Raw genomic sequence first — 18661 nt, 5'->3', positions numbered from 1 at the left:
CAGGAAGACTGGGCACTTCCTTTGTAACATGCTGCAGAGGAAAGATGATGTTAGGGCTTCCTTCTAGTTGTAATGTACTGTGATACCATGGCACACTTGGAAATTTGGATTAGAGCTGCCACTGTGACCTGTTTTACCTGGTTATGAATTGTTTAGTTCAGAGGTTAGCAAAAATTTTTCTGTAAAGGGTGAGATAGTAAATATTTTGAGTTTTATGGCTACATACTGTCTCCATTGCATAGTCCTTTTTTTTTTTTTAAACTGACTTAAAAATGTAAAAATCATTGTCAGGGGCCAGATAAAAATAGGAATGGACTGGATTTGGCTGCCAGGCCGTAGTTTAGCCCTTGATTTTGTTAACTGGGGCAGTTATTACTTAAGGTTTCTAAAATTTAGAAACCAAGACCAGCTTGGTGATAGGGTTTTTCCATTTGCCTGTATTTTTATAGAATACTTGTAATTTTGGGCTTCCCTAGTGGCTCAAACACTAAAGTCCGCCTCCAAGGCAAGAAACTTGGGTTCTATCCCTGGGTCAGGAAGATCCCCGGGAGGAGGGAATGACAGCCCACTCCAGTATTCTTGCCTGGAGAATTCCATGGACAGGGGAGCCTTGTGGGCTATAGTCCATGGGATCGCATAGAGTCTTACATGACTGAGCGACTAACACACACACACATACACACAGTTATAACATATTTTCTAAAGATCAGGAAGCCAATACTCATCGAAAATTGTTTATTCATTTTCTTGCATCTTGATAATTTTGTGTTTCAGATTATGTCCTTCATTTCTAAGTGCCGTGAAAGCTCCCTGATGTCTCAAATATTTTATTCATTTTTTGATTAATTCCTAGATATTTCTTGTGTTATATTTTTGATGTCTAAGACTATTTTATTCTGATATTTAATAGCTATATCTTGATAAATACACATTGCTCTAGCACTTCTTAATGATTATTAGTATAAATAATGTAGTATTTGTATTTTATTTTAAACTATGAACAATTAAATGTTTTTTGGATATAACGTATAATAAGTCCAAAGATCAAACTTGAGAAAGCAATATATTATACAGGTGTAACTAAGCATAATGATTTAATCCCTGTGCCCATTGGTTTAAAATCGTTTTTGAATCAGACTCTCTTTTATGTTTGCCCCAGTTTTTTTGCTTCGTATGTATTCCCTGTAGTAGAGTAGGCATCTTAGATCTTTCTGACGTGAGAAGGTAGTACACTTTTTCGTGTTTAACTCCTGTCCCCACTATCTTGAATTGCCATGCTCTGTGACGAATATTTCCTATTAGATCCTTCCCTATTGATTATAGCTTATAAGTTATATCATTGTATGTTTCTATTTGATTAACCTAATACTCCTGGTTCTTTTTGTTTAATGCTATCTTCATTGCCACATTTATCTCTTTCTGTGTTTCATTTATATTTTTGTGCTATATTGGGCTCCAAAATCACTGCAGATGGTGATTGCAGCCATGAAATTAAAAGACGCTTACTCCTTGGAAGGAAAGTTATGACCAACCTAGATAGCATATTCAAAAGCAGAGACATTACTTTGCCAACAAAGGTCCGTCTAGTCAAGGCTATGGTTTTTCCAGTGGTCATGTATGGATGTGAGAGTTGGACTGTGAAGAAAGCTGAGCACCAAAGAATTGATGCTTTTGAACTGTGGTGTTGGAGAAGACTCCTGAGAGTCCCTTGGACTGCAAGGAGATCCAACCAGTCCATTCTAAAGGAGATCAGCCCTGGGATTTCTTTGGAAGGAATGATGCTAAAGCTGAAACTCCAGTACTTTGGCCACCTCATGAGAAGAGTTGACTCATTGGAAAAGACTCTGATGCTGGGAGGGATTGGGGACAGGAGGAGAAGGGGATGACAGAGGATGAGATGGCTGGATGGCATCACTGACTCGATGGACGTGAGTCTGAGTGAACTCTGGGAGTTGGTGATGGACAGGGAGGCCTGGTGTGCTGTGATTCATAGGGTTGCAAAGAGTCGGACACAACTGAGCAACTGAACTGAACTGAACTATTAATGTTATAAGTATAAACACTGTAGTGATTTTTATATTTGTAAAAGCTTTTAATTGTTTAAATAAATGATTAAATAATAAAAAACTTAATGAATATTTATCAATGCATATAATCATTATAATATTCATAAATATAATTAAAATACATAAATTCAAAGCAATACATGTCAATATTAAATATTATGGAAGTTTTAAGCTTATTTTCAGAAAGACTAGGTAAATAAATAATCATTAATGCATACAATTCTTAGAAATAGTCATGACCTAACTGTCATTTGCTGGTGTAAAGGTGATAAACAGATGTGGCTTGCAGATTGTTGATGCTTGTACTTTCATTGGCACATCTAACTGAACCTTGGGAAAACAGCACCCAGGTTCAGAAGCATAACTGTAGCCACACAGACTGCTGTATGTACATGGAGGCATGCAGTCAATACTGAATGGATAAATTAATAAATCCTCAGACTGATTCTAGGTTTCAGACTTTGGTTCTCCATAAAATGCCATTAACATAAACATAAAAGTACATACTTACTCGGAGCATTTTGAAAGTACAAAACATATGGAAAAACTTGAATTACCTATAATCTTTATGTAAAGTACTACTGACATCATGCTGCTGCTGCTGCTGCTAAGTAGCTTCAGTCGTGTCCGACTCTGTGTGACCCCATAGATGGCAGCTCACCAGGCTCACCCGTCCCCGGGACTCTCCAGGCAAGAGCACTGGAGTGGGTAGTTCTAGTCTTTTTCTGTGCTCATGTATGCATTATACATAATTCAAATTACTCAGTAGATGAACATTTTCCTGTCATTAAGCATTTTCTAATTTTATTTTAAAAATCAACTTTAGTAAGCTATGATTAATGTGCAGTATAGTTTGATGAGTGTTAACTAATGTATATATCTCTATGGTCACCACGACAATCAAAACATAGAACATTGCCATCAATGTTTCTCTTAAACACCTTTGTAGTTAGTTCTTTCAACAACATTGCTACTGTAACAACTGGCCTGCTTTCTGTTGCTATGGATTAGTTGTGTCTGTTCTAGAATTGCATATACAGAAAAATTGAACAGATAATAAAGTTCACACAGTTTCCTCTACTAGTCATTAAGCATTTATGATACATAATTTTAATGATTGCTTATTCTAACTTATTAAACAATCAGTTGAACATTTAGTTTGTTTCCACTTCTTTACAGTCATAAATGTGCTATGATATAAATATTTGTTTGGATTTTTTATTATTTAGGACAGAGTTCTAAAAGAAAAAGTTACTAGATCAAATGGTTTTAACTTTTTAAGGCTCTTGTGCATTGCAAAATTGCTTTCCAGGGAAGATTTTACCTATTTACACTGCCACAAACCGTGTGCAAAGATGCCCATTATATGGCATCATTGTATTATTATAATTATGTAATTGTATTACGTTATCATTAGTGACTGTCAATATAGTGGTAGATTATGCAGCCATGAAATTAAAAGATGCTTACTCCTTGGAAGGAAAGTATTACCAACCTAGATAGTATATTGAAAAGCAGAGATATTACTTTGCCAACAAAGGTCCATCTAGTCAAGGCTATGGTTTTTCCAGTGGTCATGTATGGATGTGAGAGCTGGACTGTGAAGAAAGCTGAGCAACGAAGAATTGATGCTTTTGAACTGTGGTGTTGGAGAAGACTCTTGAGAGTCCCTTGGACTGCAAGGAGATCCAACCAGTCCATCCTAAAGGAGATCAGTCCTGGGTGTTCATTGGAAGGACTGATGCTGAAGCTGAAACTCCAATACTTTGGACACCTCATGCAAAGAGTTGACTCATTGGAAAAGACTCTGATGCTGGGAGGGATTGGGGGCAGGAGGAGAAGGGGATGATGGAGGATGAGATGGCTGGATGGCATCACCGACTCGATGGACATGAGTCTGAGTGAACTCCAGGAGATGGTGATGGACAGGGAGGCCTGGCGTGCTATGATTCATGGGGTCGCAAAGAGTTGGACACGACTGAGCGACTGAACTGAATTGAACTGAACTGATGCTATAGTAACAGTCCTCCAAATCTCAGTGGTTTAATACAACAAAGTTTGTTTTTTGCTCGTGCTACATGTCTAACACATATCAACAATGTCTTCTCTCTTTCTCTTTGGAGTCTTTTAGTGAACCATCCTAATCAGAGCTCCATCTTGTTACTTGGGTAGGCCTTCCAATTGTGTACTGGTTCCTGAAACTTGTGGACTTCCCTGGTGGCTCAAACAGTAAAGCGTCTGTCTACAATGTGGGAGACCTGGGTTCGATCCCTGGGTCCAGAAGTTCCCTAGAGAAGGAAATGGCAACCCACTCCAGTACTCTTGCCTAGAAAATCCCATGGACGGAGGAGCCTGGTGTCCATGGGGTCGCAAAGAGTCGGACACGACTGAGCGACTTCACTTTCTTTCCTGAAACTTATGCTTGATAGTATCTCATATGTCTATGTACATTTTAGTGGCTAAAGCAAGTCACATAGCCCAAACAGAGATGAAACAGAGCAGTGAAGTGCAATTCTACTGTGAGTCTCAGAAGGAGGAGAACTGGAACAGCACTAATGACTAACATCTTATTTTACAAACAACTCTAATTTTATTGATGAAAGATGATATCTCAATTTGATTTCCTTGGCCAATATAGATGAGTTTTCATAGTTTATTAGCCATTTGTTTCATATACTCTTCCCTTTTAAGTTTTATAAACACATGCTGTTGGTTTACTTTTTCATTTTCAGATATTTTGAGTACTGTCATTTTTGTGAGGATAGGAGGTCATAATGGTGATTTTATAGGGAGTGCAGACTTTTAGAAAATGCCTTTTCTTTTGAAAACTTGAGCAGGTAAAAGAAAAATATTCCTCTTGATTCCCCTCACCCCTTGTTAATATATGTTTTGATACTCTTTTTTTTTAATTTCAAGAGTTTTCAAAATGTTACATAATTATAGATAATAGAAAGTTTAGCACAATTAATATCCTTGACAGTCTACAGGTTTCTAAAGAACAACTTGAACATAAAATTTGAACAGTCAAGTTAGGTTTCTCCTCTTGAAAATATTAAGTTCTCTACTCAGATTTAGTCATATTGACTTATCGTTTTCCTTTTTTTTCAATTCAGGTGTCTGCCTAAACTGGAACTTATGCTATAAATATTTTTCTGTGGATTTTTCTGAAAACCCAAGGTGAGATATTTTATGAATACACTTGTCTTTTAAAATGTATTTATAATGAGAAATAATTGTTTCTGAAAAATTTAAGGCTTTATAAATTTAATGTCTTTTCCTCTGAGTTTTAATAGGAAGCAAATACTATTTATTATAAAGCTATATATATAGCATGCTTACTTTTAATTTGTAGGACATTTGATTGATATGAAAGGAGCTGGTTCTAGTGATTAAAATAGTTTTGAGTGAATTTTTACTTTGTTTTTCATACTCAAAGATGGGGTTCACACAGCTGTTCTCTGACACACACTTGAGAAAGATATTTGCATTATAATCTGATATTCTTAAAGGCAAACCTTTAATTAGTTAAGGCATAGATTACAATATCTGGTAACTACTTTAATAGTTCTGTTATTAAGAGTTTTCTACCACTCTGTTCTCTTGGAGCTGATTATTTTCTTTAGTTCCCACTGTTTGAGGGGGCTTATAAAATAAGGATATATCCTTTAGTATGTTAGTGTTTGATTTCTGTGGCTGGTGTTCTACTCCAACAATAATATCAAAGCCCTTTTCCTTTTCTTTTGTGTCTTGGCTCAAATCTTCTTCATCTTTTGATTTTTTAAAATATACCATTATAAGCCTGTCATCTGGTCTTTCCACCTTGAATCCAGCTCCGCCCTAAGCCATTCTTGTCACACTTATAAGGGTGCTTTTTCTAAAAGATAAATGTCATCATGTTAGTCCATGACTCAGAGTACTGAAGGATATCTTCAGTACTCTGAGTAATGTAAATATCCTTTACATTGTTTAAAGGATATTTTACAAACTCCTTTACAAAGCAGTATATTCTGCTTTTATCCATTTTTCATTTCACTGGTTCTCTGAGAATGTTGGAAACTAACATTTTAAAAAAACAGCTTTACTGAGAAATAATTTACATATCATAAAATTCACTTGTTTATTTAAATTTGGTATTTAATTAAATTTACAGAGTTATGCAACTATCATCTCAGTCTAATTTTAGAATATGTTCATTACTCCAAAGAGACATCAGTACTCATTAGCAGTCACTTCTCATTCCTCCCTCTACTCAGTCCCAGGCAACTACTAATCTACTTTCTCTTTGTGGGGCTGCCTATTCTGGACATTTCGTATAAATGAAATCGTACAATGTGTAGTCTTCTGTGACTTACTTCTTCATCTAGCATAAAGTTTTCATGGTTCATCCATGGTTCATTCATCATGAACCAGTCCTTCTTTCCTTTTTATGGCTGAATAATATTCTATTATATGTGTCAGGGATTTAGCTGACTTAAGAGAGAGAGACAGAGGGAGAGGTGGGGTTGAGGGTAGGGGTAGTACTGAGCTTCCGAGTGTCAAGAGTAGCTGGTTAAAAACAACATTCCAAAATGAAAGTGATGGTCTAGCCTTTATTCACTTACTGAGATAGTATAAGCAAGAGGCTACACCTGAGAAAGTACAGGTCCTCTCACTGAGGAGAATCAGTATGGGGGTGGGGGAGTGGTGAGGGGAGTCCTCTCACAGCTGAGGGAGCACTAAACAAAAAGTTCCTGCAGTTTTATGGACCCAGGGCTATTTGGAGGCTGAGATGGAAGGACTGGAGTGGAAGAGTATTGAGTCAGAGTAGAGAAAAAGTATCTCTAATGTTTCCTTCCTAATATGAAGATCGCAGAAGAAGCACCTCAGCTGCAGGCCACAGATTAAAGAAACTTCTGGAAGAATATACCTGGGCTAGGGATGCAGCTGTGCTAAAGAGCATGGTCAACCTGGGGGTCTGCATCCTTGACCGCAACTTTCTTCAGAGACTGCAGTGTGTTGGCTGTGCACCACACCTGGTGAGGGAAGGGCAGGTTTCCCACGTGAGGTCTGCTGGGGCCTTCGTAGTAATTTTTGGCTGGGTTGGAAAAGTCACAGGTGGATTTCTTGGTCAGGAGCTGTACTCTGCAATATGTATATACCATATTTCTTCATCAGTTGGTGAACATTTAGAGTGTTTCTACATTTTGGTTATAAATATTTTGCTGTGAACAGTTGTGTATAAGTTTTTGTGTGTACATGTTTTCATTTCTCTCAGTTGTATACCTAAGAGTGGAATTGTTGGGTCATTTGGTAAATCCATGTCTGGTATTTTGAGGAACTGCCAAATAGTTTTCCAAGGAGACCGTTTCACTTCACATTCCCACCGGCAGTACATGATTTGTTTTGCCATATCATCACCAACATTTGTTATTGTCCTCTTTTTTTTTTTTAATTACAGCTATTCTAATGGTTGTCAACCACTCATTGTGGTTTTGATTTGTACCTCCCTAATGGCTGGTGATGCTGAATATCTTTCCATGTGCTTAACGGCCATTTGTATATCTTTTTTTGAGAAAGGCCTATGCAAATCCTTTGCCCATTTAAAAATTAGGCTATTCTTTGATTGTAAGAGTTCTTTATGTATCCTGGATAAAGTCACTTATGAAATATATGATTTGCAAATATTTTCTCCCCTTCTGTGAGTTGTCATTTCCCTTTCTCAGTATTGTTCTTTGAAGCACAAAGATTTTATATTTATCTGTTTCTTTTATCGCTTATGATTTTGGTGTTTTATCTAAGAAATCCATGGTAATGGAGATTAATTTGTATTTTCTTTCAAATATGAGTTTTACTGTTTTAGATCTTAAATTTAGATCTGTGTTTTATTTTGAGTTAATTTTTATATGTGATGTGAAGTAGAGGCTCAACTTCATTCTTTTGCATGTTCAGATACCGAGTTGTCCTAGGCCATTGAATTAGGATGGTGCCCTTAATGAATATCGTGCTCATGTTCAGTCATGTCTGACTCTTTGGGACCCCATGGAGTAGGAGAGTAGGCCACCTGCCTCCTCTGTCCGTGGAATTTTTCCAGGCAAGCACACTGGAGCAGGTTGCCATTTCCTACTCCAGGGGATCTTCCAGACCCCGGGGATCTTCTGGACCCAGGAGTTAAACCTGCATCTCTTGTGTTTCCTTCATTAGCAAGCATATTCTTTACCACTAGTGTCACCTGGGAAGCTATTTCTGGACTTTCAAATACATTCCATTGATTTAACATCTTCTCTTGTGCTGGTACCACATTGTCTGATTACTATAGATTTTGTAGTATTGAATTCACAATACTCCTATTTTGAATTCTCCTATTTTGTTCTTATTCAAGATTATTTTGGCTCTTCCCCTCCTGTGAGGCATGAAGAGGTTGCTTGCCAGAACATAAAGTATTTTGAGAGCATCTTTTTCCCTTCCCTCCAAGTAAATTGAAAAACAGGTACATGGTCAGAAATTCAGATAGTACCAAAGGATTTACAGTGAAAAATAAGTCTTTCTTTCACCTTAGATCCTCTGTCCCTCTCTTCAGAAGAAAGTATTGTTGGTAGTTTATTAGCTTTCAAACTGTTTTTGCAAATATATATATAAAATTTAAAATATCTTATGGAATTCATTTTAATCTGTGAAAATGTACTGTTCTACTTCTTGATTTTTCAACTTATTTCCATATCTTGGAAATCTTTCTGCATACTTAGATCTACTTCATTCGTGTTCACAGCTGCAGGATATTTTGTGTATGAGTATAGTGTCAATGATGTAATCAACATTTAGATAAGTTCCCGTCTTTACTTCCCTAAAAGCCATGTTTAAAGAATAAATTCTACCTTAAAAAAAAAAAATCATTGTTGTTGTTCAGTCACTCAGTTGTGTCTGACCCATTGCAATCCCATGGACTGCAGTATGCCAGGCTTCCCTGTGCTTCACTATCTCCCGGAGTTTGCTCAAACTCATGTCCATTGAGTTTGTGATGCCATCCAGCCATCTCATCCTCTGCTGCCCCCTTCTCCGTTTGCCTTCAACCTTTCCCATCATCAGGGTCTTTTCCAATGAGTCAGCTCTTTGCATCAGGTAGCCAAAGTATTGGAGTTGCATCTTCAGCATCAGTCCTTCAGTGAATATTCAGGGTTGATTTCCTTTAGGACTGACTGATCTGATCTCCTTGCAATCCAAGGGACTCTCAAGAGTCTTCTCCAACAGCACAGTTGAAAAGCATCAGTTCTTTAGAGCTCAGCCTTCTTTATAGTCCAGCTCTCACATCTGTACATGACTATTGGAAAAACCATAGCTTTGACTCAAAGGACCTTTATCAACCGAGTGATATCTCTGCTTTTTAATATGCTAAAAAAATCATTATAGTACCTTAATTCTGTGCCTTAATTTTGGATTTATACTGTATACACACACACATTGAACAAAGTGATAATATATACATACTTAAACTGAGTTGTCTTTAAAACATAAAGACATCTTTAATGTTTGAACCTGATAACCTTAGTTATCACACTATTTATTTCTGGGATTGAGTGATAAAAAATTCAGTCTTCAGATGTTTGCTAATTTGAACACTGATGCAAGAAACATTCCTATACATGACTCTTATAATAGTTCATGTGCAAGAGATTCTCCTGCACTATGTAATTATGAATGGAGTTGCTGGGTTATATGGTACTAAATGTTAAAGGGATAATCCAAAATTTATTTCCAAAGTGATTGCCCCATTTTATCCTTCTACCATTAGTGTGTAACAGATCCTGTTGTTTTACAGTCTCTACAATACTTGGTGTTTTTAGACTTTAAAATTTTATTAGCTGAATGATCTAAAATAAAATTAATTGTGATCTTTTAAAAAACTTTTAAAAATTAGGTATAATTTTCAGTGTTACAGTAAAACATATAGATCTAAAATATATAGTTCAGTGAGTTTTGACAAATGCATATACCTGTATAATCCATACCCCTATGAAAATTTAGAATATTTTTTCTTACTGCTTCAGTTTCCTCAGGCTCCTTCCTTGATATTCTTTTCCCTTACCACAGTGAACCACTATTCTGATTTCTGTCACTTTTTTTTAAAAGAATCATCTGTTTTCACCATCACAAAGTTCTTTCCTCCCATTCTCTCTTTTTAGTGTCTTTTAAAAAATTTGTGGCTCAATATACATAACATAAAATTTATCATCTTAACCATTTTTAAGTATACAGTTCAGTGGTTTTAAATGCTTTCGTGTTGTGCAGCAATCACCACCATCTATCCCCATAAATCTTTTCTTTTTAATTTTTAAAAATTAATTACTTTATTTGGCTACCTCAGGTCTTAGTTGTAGACTCTCTAGTCGTAGTTCACAGGCTTAGTAGTTGCAGTGCCCTTGGGCTTAGTTGTTCTGTGGAATGTGGGATCCTGATTCCCTGACCAGGGATCGAACCTATGTCCCCTGCATTGCAACTACTGGTCCACTGGGGGAATCCCCCCACCCCATAACTCTTTTCATCTTGTGGAGCAAACTCTGTCGACAATAAACAACAAATCCCCATTTTCCTTTCCCTCCAGTCCCAGGCAACCAAGATGGGACTCCTTGGTTCAACCAAAATGGGACCTCAATAATGCTTTCTGTCTTTATGACTCTGACTACTCAAAGTACTTCATGTAAATGGAATCATACAGTAATTTGTCTTTTTGTGACTGGCTTATTTCACTTAGCATAATGTCCTTGAGACTTATCCATGTTGCAGTATATTTTTGCTTCCTTTACAAAGCTGAATAATACTCTGTTATATGTATATATCATATTTTGCTTATCCATTCACCTGTTAATAAATACTTGGGTTGCGTCCATGTTTTCGCTATTATGAAAAATGCTCCTGTGAACTTTGGTGTACCAATATCTCTTTGTGATCCTGCTTTCAGTTCTTTTGGGTTTATATTCAGAAGTGGAATTGCTGGATCATATGGTAATTCTATATTTTTTTCATTTTTGAGGAATCACCATATTGTTTTCCATAGCAGAAATACCATTTGAGATTCCCCTGAACAATGCACAAAGGTTCCAGTTTCTCCACATTTTGCCTAAAATTGTTTGCTGTTTTTTTTCATAGTAGCTATTCTGTTGGGTGTGAGATGGTATCTTGTGGTTTGGATTTGCATTTCTCTAATGACTGGATCATCGAAAAAGCAAGAGAGTTCCAGAAAAACATCTATTTCTGCATTATTGACTATGCCAAAGCCTTTGACTGTGTGGATCACAATAAACTGTGGAAAATTCTGAAAGACATGGGAATCCCAGACCACTTGACTTGCCTCTTGAGAAATCTGTATGCAGATCAGGAAGCAACAATTAGAACTGGATGTGGAACAACAGACCGGTTCCAAATAGGAAAAGGAGTATGTCAAGGCTGTATATTGTCACCCTGCTTATTTAACTTATATGCAGAGTACATCATGAGAAACGCTGGGCTGGAGGAAGCACAAGCTGGAATCAAGATTGCCAGGAGAAATATCAATAACCTCAGATATGCAGATGACACCACCCTTATGGCAGAAAGTGAAGAAGAACTAAAGAGCCTCTCAATGAAAGTGAAAGAGGAGAGTGAAAAAGTTGGCCTAAAGCTCAACATTCAGAAAACGAAGATCATGGCATCCGGTCCCATCACTTGATGGCAAATAGATAGGGAAACAGTGGAAACAGTGTCAGACTTTATTTTTTGGGGCTCCAAAATCACTGTAGATAGTGATTGTAGCCATGAAATTAAAAGATGCTTACTCCTTGGAAGGAAAGTTATGCCCAACCTAGATAGCATATTCAAAAGCAGAGACATTACTTTGCCAACAAAGGTTCGTCTAGTCAAGGCTATGGTTTTTCCAGTAGTCATGTATGGATATGTGACTATAAACAAAGCTGAGTGCTAAAGAATTGATGCTTTTGAACTGTAGTGTTGGGGAAGACTCTTGAGAGTCCCTTGGACTGCAAGGAGATCCAACCAGTCCGTCCTAAAGGAGATTAGTCCTGGGTGTTCAATGGAAGGACTAATGTTGAAGCTGAAACTCTAATACTTTGGTCACCTGATATGAAGAGCTGACTCATTTGAAAAGCCCCTGATGCTGGGAAAGATTGAGGGCAGGAGGAGAAGGGGACGACAGAGGATGAGATGGTTGGATGGCATCACCGACTCAATGGACATGGGTTTGGGTAGGCTCCGGCAGTTGGTGATGGACAGGGAGGCCTGGCAGGCTGCAGTTCATGGGGTCGCAAAGAGTTGGACACCACTGAGCGACTGAACTGAACTGAATGATTAGTGATACTGAGCATCTTTTCCTGTGCTTATTGACCATTCATAAAGCTTCTTGGGGAAATGTTGATTTAAGTCCTTAGCTCATTTTTGAGTAGGGTTATTTGTTTTTTTGTTGTTGGGTTTTAGGAGTTCTCTATATATTTTGAATATTATTCTCTCATCATATATGTGATCTGCAAATATTTTCTTCCATTCTGTGGCTTATCTTTTTATTCCATGAATAGTATCTTTGTATGTACAAAGTTTAAAACTATTCATGAATCCAGTTTGTCTGTTTCATCTTTTATTATCTGTGCCTTTCGTGTCATATTCACGAAATCATTGCCAAATCCAGTGTTGTGAAGCTTTTGCTCTATGTTTTTGCCTAAGAGAAACGTCTTACTTTTAGGCATATTTTTCAGGTCTTACAATTTGATGTTTGATCCATTTTAGGTTAACTTTTGTATTTAGTATTACTTTAGGGTTTACCTTCATTCTTTTGCATGTGAATTACCAGTTTTCCCAGTACCATTTGTTAAAGAGACTTTTTCCTCATTGAATTGCTTTGATGACTTTGTTCTCATCAAAAATTGGTTGACTATACATGTATATGTCTGTTCCATTGATACATTTTTTTTCTTTTTGTTGATAACATGCTATTTTGATTAGAGTAGATTTTTAAGTTTTGAAGTCAAGTAGAGTAAGTTCTCTAATTTTCTTTTTCTTAAAAATTTGTTTTGGCTCTTCTAGGCTCTTTATTTTTCCTTTAAATATTAAAATCCACTGAAATTTAGGTTTTAAGATCAGCTTTTCATTTTCTGAAAAAAACATTTATAGATTTTACTTCACACTATTTATTCCACAGATCAAATTGAAGTGAGTAGACATCTTAACATTTTAAAATTAAATCTTGAATTTCTCAAGAGCTATGATTTTTTTTTTTTTAGTTTTCAGTGTATACGTCTTTTATTTTGTTTTTTTTTGTTATTGTAGTGACATTTTAAATGTTTTGTTTTGAGTTATTCATCACTAGCATATAAAAATAGAATTTAATTTTGTATATTGGCCTTTGTTAAGTAGCTTTTTTTCTTAAGATTTTCCAGGCTTCAGGATGTAATTGTGATAGGTATATAATCAAAGACAGTTTTACCTCTTCCCCTCATTCTGTCAGTTTTCCCTTGCCTTATTTTACACACTGGAACCTCCCGTACAACTTTTAATACTTGAATTAAAAGTTAATACTCTCATCACTTGAGATGAGAGTAGACATCCTTGGCTTTAAGGAGAAAATTGTCAGTCATTCATAATGACATTATCCTTGGATTGAATAGCCTTTTCTGTTCCTCATTTGCTGAAAGGTTTTTTCTTTTTTTTAAATCATAGTGGTTGATGTTGAATTTTAATTGAGGTCACAAAGGATTTTTAAAAGAAGGTATAATTGTGACTCTCATACAGATATAAAATGAACACTTGTCAAGTATTTTATTTAACTCACTAATGAGGAAACTGGTAAGATCTTTAAATCAGTTCAAAGGGAAATTTGAAGAACTGTTTATTTATATGTAGTAAAGGAATGCTGAAATAAAATTTTCAAATAGGTGCAAAAATTAGTCTATCTCCTGGGCAATTATCAATTGTAATCCACTGGCCATAACTAATTTGCTCTGTTGTACACAAGAATAGTTCACATTATCATCAATTTTCTACATTTTATCAAATTGAAAAATTTCTCAAAGGCATTGAAAGATGGAGGTAATGAATGTGTGAGTTCAAGAGAACACTCATTAGGTTGTTTTTTTTTTTTTTTTAATTATTTGTTTGGTTTGGGTCCATTTCAAAGCTTTTCACTGTTTTTCATGACACAGGGCCTTGCTTTGAAAATCTATAATCCTTTGTGATGAATAGTTTTTTGTACATGTCTTGGTTATATGTTTGTGTTCTGCCACGAAATGCCTCTTTATTGTCTCTTGCTCATTTTTTTGGCGATGTTCCAAATGTGTTTGTATGTGTATGCTACTGCTTTATGTGTTGTTGATAATAGTGCATTATAAGTTGTGTGTATTGTGAATACTTTATGCTAGTTTATAAGTTGTATTTTTACTTTCTTGAAGGTATTTTTTGATGAACAGCAGTTCTTAATATAGTGAAATCTTTCCTTACTGATGTCAAACGATAGTCATCTTTTCCACTGAGTTTTGTAAAGTTGCTTTTGATGTTTAAATTCTTGCCATTGATTTTTCATATGGTATGATGTTAGGATCAAATATCCCCCTTTAAAAAAAATGGATGTTATGTACTGAATATATCATTCCCCCTGCTCCAAATCTGTATGCTGAAGCCCTGACCCCCAATGTGTGGTATGTGGAGATGGGACCTTTGGAAGAAAGTAAAGTTAGATGATGTCTTGTAGGTGGGGCCTTGCTCCAGTGAGGTTAGTGTTTTTATAAGACTTGCTGCTATCTGCAAGCCATAAAGAGAGATCTCACCAGAGCCTGACCCTTTTGGCACCTTAGTTACAGACCTCCAGCCTCCAGAACTGTAAGAAAGTATTTCTGTTGAAGTCATCATGTCTACATTATTTTGTAATGGTACCTCGAACAGACCAAAACATCTTGTTTTACATTTACTCCTTAGTACTTGATATTTTACACTGTCAGACAATACTTATGTAGGAGAGCATTGGGTTTATGTCCTGATGATATCAGGGCAGGAGTTAGAGAGCTCCAGGCACTCTGGGGTTGGAGTCAGTCACTCTAACACCATATAGTATAACTTTGGGTCACTTCTTTACATTTTTCTCTTGACGAAGAGATTTGTGTAGGAGGAGAGGATGATGTGAAGAAACATCCAGGGCAGATTAGTGTGTATCCAGCTACTTTTCTCAGCTTCTATTTTTCTGAGGACCGGAGACCAGAGTTGTCCCACAGATGGGACCACGTTGTGTGCACATAGGTGTTGGGACCCAAGAAAAGCAAAAATTGAACTTTTCGGTAGTTCTTCTGTTTTGTTATCCCATGGTTTTGGTGGGCTGCCTCTTGCCTCAGGCCAAAACCATCATTCCACACATAACAATTCAAAATGGGTCCTTGTCATCCCAGGTGTTTTTTATAGGTTTCTCCATTTTTTCCTGTGTAACTTCCCTAAGGCCTGATCTCCTGAAAGAGATTTTGAGTCAGCGATTTTGCTGACTCAGCATCTCAGCTGGAATTGGAAGCAGTATAAACTTTTCTTGGTCTTCTTAGGCTTCCTTTGCATAATTACAGGTAACTTTAATCTGACCAAGTAGGTTAGTAGGTTCAGGATTCCTCAGTTCAATTCAGTCGCTCAGTCATGTCTGACTTTTTGTGACCCCGTGGACTGCAGCACACCAGGCCTCCCTGTCAATCACCAACTCCTGGAGCTTGCTCAAACTCATGTCCATCGAGTTGGTGTTGCCATCCAACCATCTCGTCTTCTGTTGTCCCCTTCTCCTCCTGCCTTCAATCAGGATTCCTCAGTTGTCTGCAAACCTTCTTGCCATATCTGAAGCCCTCTAAAGAGGCTGTATAGAGGTATAGGCTGATTGTAACAGAATCTTTTTGACCATCCAGTCGTGTTTCACTGAATTTTTGCCCAGCCAGAGTTGGCTTTTTGGATCGGCAGAGCCAAAATGTCCTTTAGGTGGTATGAGTTGCTCAGTTCTAAGAAGGTCTCTTACTTAACATGGCTATCCTTCTGCTAAGTAATATTGCTTTAAATTCTAACTCTGGATAGTCATTCTTACCCAAAATGGCCCATGAATTTTAAAGTATTTAATTGTATCTCTCATGTAATTTGTATTCTGTTTATAATGAGTATATTAATATTAAAATGTTTTAAATTACTTACATCAAAGGGATTTGTTGCTCCAGGAGAATATGCTATATTTATCCTGTTGTTTTTTTTACGGCCTGCTCTACCTCTCTGCCCACTCCAAATGATTAGTCTACTACGTCATGCTATCTTCCATTACAAATTCCTGTGTTGTCCTTATTTTCCTTCTTTCTCTGTGCTTCCAGGGGAGAGGCAGGACCTGTTTCTTATTTGTTTTTGTATGCTTAGCCCTGGCATACGTCCTGCCAGATTTGCCATGAAGTAGGTGCTCTATAATTATTGAAGTACTTAGAATTCATAACAGGAGTTGCATCGTATGGGGAGAAGTATGTACTCATAATCGTGGTGGGTCCTTATTTTGCAGCATTGAAATAAATGGTATGTGAGGAATTTTGTAAGGGAGAACAGGACCAAAAGATACTTACTTGTAAGCTATGTCCAAAGGTTTTGATAGGGGTCTTTGAAGAATCTTAGGCAGGAGATTAACCTGACTAATATTTTATTTTAAAGAGATGATTTTGAGCATAGTATGGAAGATATATTGATATGGAGATACTGTTTGAAAGGTAGTCCAGGCAGGATGTAACTGAAGAAGGGTGGACTTTAGGGAAGTTTAGCAGGTAGAATCTGTAGAACTTGAAAACCGATATTATCAGCTGTTGCTTGAGGGAGGCAGGGTGAAGGAGAGGAAGAGATTACGGATGACTCCTGTGTTGGGCAGTTTACTAGGTAGTAGTACTCTTTATTCCCAGTGCATGTCCAGGTATAGGAAGAACTTGAGTAGGGATGGATAAGATGTTGAAATAGTTTAGTTTGAGATTTCTCTGTGATATTCAGGTAGAGATGTACAGATCTGTCTAGTTCTTGGAGAGAGGTGGGGGCTTGAGAAAGAGAGAGGTTTCGGGGTTAATAAATTTTCAGTTGAAGACATTGAGGACAGAACCCTTGGGCCTATCTAGTTTTAGTGGACAAGTACAGAAAAAGGCCCTGGGAAGGAGATCAAGGAGAAACCAGGTGTTAACAAAGGATTTTTCAGTAACATACTTGGCTTCCTCTCTTCCTGGAGACCAGATTTTCCTCCCAGTAACCTCTGTTTGATCTTTGTCTTCAGACCTTTTCTTACTTTGAACATTCTCTGCTGGGCGAGACTGTAGATGAAAATAATTTTACTTTTGAATCCAGCAATTTTCTGGAGCCTTTATATTTCCTTAAATTCTGCCTGAAAACAGAATACTTTCTTTAGCTCATCTTTCTAACTGTACCTTTTACTGTGTGTACGTACAAAAGAAACCAGTTGACACTTTGAACTTTCTGCTTGGAAATTACCTTAGCTAGAAGAACAGTTCCTTACCATCATTTTCTGCTTTTTAACTTAGCATAGGCAACAGTTTTGCTAAATTTTCTGCTGCTTTGTAACAAGGATCTCTCTTCTTTCCTCTGGCTTCTGAGAGCACTTTATTCACTCTCCTTTAAGGCTTCTCCAACAGCCTCCTCAAGGAGATTCTTAGGGCCCTTCCAGGTTGTGTCTGCCACCAAATCTCAAAGCCAGTGTCACATGCTTTATGTTTTTATATGTCAACAGGCTAGTTGCAGGTACCGAATTCTGTTCTGGTAACTATCACTGTTTAACCAACCACCCGAAATGTAACCCAGAACCTGCATTACTTTTTCTTCCCTAGCCTTAGAAGCCTCTCAGTGTCATATCCACCACACTCTGTTGGTTGCAAAAAAGTTAAGTGCCACCTTGGATTTAAGGAGAAGGGAATTAGGCTCTACATCTTCATTTTATTAAAAAAAAAAAAAATTTTTTTTTTTTTGGCTGCACCGCACAGCATGAGGAATCTTAGTTCCCCAACCAGGGATTGAATCTGTGCCCTGTGCAGTAGAAGCGAGGAGTCTTAATCACTGTGCAGCCAGGGAAGTCCCAGGCTCTACTTCTTTATAGGGAAGTGGCATGTTTACATCATAGAAAAGCATGTGAAATGGGAGATATTTTTGTAGTGTATTCGGGAAATACAGTTTGCCACAGATGGATAAAATATGTAGGATTACAAAGGAAAGCAATTATATGACCATATTATTACCAAGAGCTTCCCTAGTGACTTAATGGTAATGAACCTATCTGCCAACGCAGGAGATGTGGGTTTGACCTCTGGATTGGGAAGATGCTTGGAGAAGCAGATGGCTAATCCAGTATTCTTGGCCTGGGAAATCCCTTGGACGGAGGACCTGGCAGGCTACAGGCCACGGGGTCACAAAAGAGTCGGACACAGCTTAGCAACTAAAGAACAATAGCAACCATTACCAAATGAATTGTGTAGAGTAATATGTGCTTGTTTAACATACTACACAAGATATAGTGAAAGTGAAGTGAAGTGAAGTCGCTCAGTCGTGTCCAACTCTTCGCGACCCCGTGGACTGTAGCCTACAGTATGGACAGCTTCTCCATC

General features: G+C 37.2%; 1 protein-coding gene across 6 annotated transcripts in view; it reads left to right on the top strand.

Moving 5' to 3' along the window:
• The window catches only part of PEAK1 (pseudopodium enriched atypical kinase 1), a 317398-nt gene that overhangs the window by 56582 nt on the left and 242155 nt on the right, over window positions 1-18661 (top strand). For 5 of the 6 annotated variants that reach the window (XM_070358568.1, XM_070358572.1, XM_070358571.1 and 2 more), the window contains exon 2: window positions 5180-5243. The exons of the other annotated variant lie outside the window; for it this stretch is intronic. The gene's annotated coding sequence lies outside the window, so the exon portion shown is untranslated. The remainder of the gene's footprint in view (window positions 1-5179; window positions 5244-18661) is intronic. 6 annotated transcript variants of the gene reach the window in all.

This window comes from Bos mutus, chromosome 21, assembly GCF_027580195.1.
Source record: "Bos mutus isolate GX-2022 chromosome 21, NWIPB_WYAK_1.1, whole genome shotgun sequence".
NCBI lineage: Eukaryota > Metazoa > Chordata > Mammalia > Artiodactyla > Bovidae > Bos > Bos mutus.
Note: the sequence above shows the minus strand (reverse complement) of the source record. Positions and strands in the feature narration are given on the sequence as shown.